This window comes from Carassius carassius, chromosome 22 (genome assembly GCF_963082965.1).
Source record: "Carassius carassius chromosome 22, fCarCar2.1, whole genome shotgun sequence".
Taxonomy (NCBI): domain Eukaryota; kingdom Metazoa; phylum Chordata; class Actinopteri; order Cypriniformes; family Cyprinidae; genus Carassius; species Carassius carassius.
This window is the reverse complement of record NC_081776.1, coordinates 310,852-315,000: the sequence shown is the minus strand read 5'-3', so window position 1 is coordinate 315,000 and position 4,149 is coordinate 310,852.

The window sequence follows — 4,149 nt, the reverse complement described above, 5'->3', positions numbered from 1 at the left end:
TTTTTGTGCCCATATTATCTGGATAAGTTGGTGGAGATTTTTGGTGAGCAGATACCCGCCTTTCTTTAGAGCCTCTGCAGGGATTCCATCAGGACCAGCAGACTTATTGTCCTTGAGATTTCGTACTGCTGCCAGGACTTCTGAGAATCTGGGAGGGTCATCTAGCTCATGCACAGGTGGGAGCTGTGGAAGGTGCTGCAGGACAGTGGGTTCAGTCGGATTGTATTGGTTAAGGAGGGTGTTAAAATGTTCAGCCCAACGCTCAAGAATTTCTTGTTTGTCCTTGTACAGAATTGTGCCGTCTGCAGATCTGATAGGGGTGATTCTGCGTTTTTGGGGTCCATATAGTGATTTTATTGCATCGTAAAAAGCTTGAGAGTTGTTGGTGTCCGCATAAACTTGAATTTCATGGGCTTTCCTGAGCCACCAGTCATTCTCCATTATGCGAAGCCGTCGTTGCACCTCAGCACGGATCTTATTCCAGTGTGAGCGTAGAGAGGGAGATTGTGGATTGGAGAGGTGGGCAGATAGGGCTTTACGCTTCTCCTCCAGGAGGTTGAGTATTTCAAGGGAGCTGTCGTCAAACCAGTCCTGGTGACGTTTAGAGGTGAAACCAATTGTATCGGAAGCGGCTTGTTGTATAACTGAGCTAAGGTTAGCCCATACACTTTCAGCTGTATTGCGTAGGGGATGAGTAATAGTGGAGGAAAGGTTACTAGCCAAGCAGCGACGGTACGATGCAGTGATGTCAGGATATTTTAAAGCTCGACTGTTGGGCCGTCTTGAGGGTTGTTGCCTGGCGTGTTGAGGTCGGACCTTTAGGTGTATCTTGGATCTGATCAGCCGATGGTCTGTCCAGCACTCCGCCGCACGCATTGCTCGGGTGATGGAGATTTCATGTAGATCTTGTTGCCGGGTTATAATGTAGTCCAGTAGGTGCCAGTGTTTTGATCTGGGGTGCATCCATGATGCTTTGTATTTATTTTTCATTTGGAAAGTTGTGTTGGTTATGACCAGTTTATGCTCAGAGCAGAGGGAGAGGAGTCGCAGGCCATTCCTGTTCATGTTACCTAAACCATGTTTCCCGATTACCCCAGGCCAGAGCATGTTGCTGGTGCCTACTCTGGCATTGAAGTCTCCCAAAAGCATAAGTTTATCAGTGTGAGGAACTTTGTGAAGAGCTCTGTCAAGAGACTCGTAAAAGCCATCTTTGATGCTTTCTTCAGCATCCAGAGTTGGTGCATAAGTGCTTATCAAGGTTGCATAGCGACCCTTCGCAAGGGGAATGCGCCAAGTCATCAGCCGCTCACTGATTCCCACAGGAGACTCTGGGATGTTCTGTAGCAGTCTGCTTTTAATGGCAAAACCACACACACACACACACACACACAAACAAACTCACTCACACACACACACACACACACACACACACACACACACACACACACTGAAATTGTGACAGAAAGTCAAAATTATGACTGTTGAAATTACGAAATAAATCATAATGAGATATAAAGTCAAAATTATGGCATAGTGAAAATTATTATAGAAAAAGAATTAAATCATGAGATCAAAGTCAAAGAGACACAATTATAATTTACTTAATTACAATTATGAGATAGAAAGAAAAAATATGGTTTACTCATTCATAATTATGAGATAAATAATAACATTTATGACAGGAAGTCATTAAAATGAAAAAGTTAAAATTATGAGACGTCATAATTATGAGATAAAAAATGTAAATTATGAGACGTTATAATTATGAGATAAAACGTCCAAATTATGAGATACACAGTGATAATTATGATATAAAAAGTTAAATTGTGAAATAGAATGCCAAAATTAGTGTAAAAGTAATATTTATATGAAAACTCAAAATTATGACACAATAAGTCATAATTATTGTACAAAAATCTGAAATTGTCAGAAAGTCATAATAATGGGAATTATGAGATAAGTCATAAAAACAAGACCAAATATCTGCCAATGGGGTCAGAAAAATAAAAAATAAAAATAAAAAGTTACAGAAGAGATGTGAGATGTTTCGTCTTCTTTGACTGAAATAAGCGTAATATTCAGTGGAATAAGTGCCGTGATTCCCGTCATTACTCTAGTGGAGGCTGATCTCCAGTCTAAGTCGTTTAACCCGAGACATTTCTCATATGTGCATTAGAATCCTTGAATCAGAGACTTTGTTCAGTTTGATTGATTCTGGGTTTAGTTTGACCTGAAGCAGACTGAAGTCAAGCATTTATCTGCGTTTCCCTCACGTCTCTCCTTTACACTGATTCCATCTCGGAGGCTAATGAAAGCAGACAATCCCACTGAGACGCAGATCTACACACAGACAAAAGTCCAACAATATTTATGTTTTAAATATCAGAATCAGTTTACTCTCTTAGTATTTCTGTGTCATTTACATGGGAAGCAAAATAATTTCACTTTGCTTCTCCAGTATTCTCCGTCTTGATTTAAAAGTGTTTAGATGATTGTGGAAAAACACGGAAACTGGAAAACAAGACAAAAATACTAAACCAGAACCATATTTTTTTTGCAGTGTGGTAGATGTCTAGATGTTTTACTGCAGTGTCATCAAATCAATGGGGATTTTATATCAGCTAACAGGAAAGGTTCTGGCAAGTTACGAGCAAACGTTCGTCCAGTAACGTTCTCTGGGAATCATTTGATTTGGAAAAAATGTTTTCATAGAACATTCCAAAGTAACATTCCCAAAATGTTTGCGAAACATGGGAACATTAACATTAACATAAACAATAATTTTTTAATCTAAAACATTTAAAAATCGGGATGTTTTGAACATTTAAAAATAATGTTTTAACGGGAACATTCTTAAAACGTTTTAATTCCTATTCAAGAGTAACATTCACATAAAAAACCTGCACGTTCAGAAAACATTTAGAAGTAATGTTATTTTAATTTCATTCCAAGACTACTGTTATATTTATTTATTTGTGTAATTATTTATTCAATAAAGTGGAAAGTGTTTAAACTTTTTCATGGTCATACAAACGTTACATGAACATTCCATTTGATCATTTTGCAAACATTATGAGAACGTTACTTTTAAATGTCTGAAGGTCTAAAACCTGAAGGTTCTAAAACAAGCTTTAAAAAACGTTTACATTTTTAAAAATATTACATCCGGCTAAAATGGTTCAGTGAAGGATGTACAATAAATGTTTTTATGCTAACATTTTATGAACATTATTTAAAACCAAGTAACTTTGAATGAGCCTCATATTAATGTTACTGGAAGAACGTTGGTTCAGAACTTTCTGAAATGACTTTATATCTAAACGATCAATATGTAATATTTGGGTCAAGCAGATCTGTGTTTCTGATAAAACACACACACGTCACAGTAAATATAAGCACCCCAGTAAACTCATCTTGAGGTCTTGAGATGATCACAGATGTCATGACTAATCCAGATGCTTTTGTATTGTGAGCAATTACAATAATCATCCCACGAGGAGAATCTGACATTGTGACAAAAGAGTGGGAGATTGCTCAGATAAACACGACTCTTCAGAAACGGTTCTTTGTGCTGAAGATCTTGTCAATCTCTTCTGTCTAGCTGCTCATTGTTACGTGTGTGAATAGAGGATTTCAGCACACAACAATAAGCGCTAACGATGGCTGCACAGTCTGAAGTGTGCATCATTAAACAGGTATTGAGGTGTTCATCTTCTGAACGGATAACTGGTGCGTCGCACTGACTCTTAAACACGTGGAGGCAGCAGTGGATCAGTGTTTGTTCAGAGAATTAAGCAGGCGTTAAACATCAGTGTAATCCAGCCTGACAGAGCCGTCTTCCTCTGGGACCCCGATTAGAGGAACGAACCGACCCCAGAGACACACTGACATCTCATCAAAACACGTTAAACCTGCAGTCAGTGTCCCGCGAGGCAGAGATGGACCTGTGCCTTCAACAACACTCTCCATCAGAGGACAAATAATAGAGGCGAAAACTGAACAAAATTAAATTGCATAAAATAATCATAAATAAATAAATAAAAGTAAAAAATGAAGGGACTTAATCATACAAAATTAAATAATAGTAACAAAATAATTAAATAATCAAATAAGTAAATAAAAGGGTCTAAAACTAAATAAAATATAATA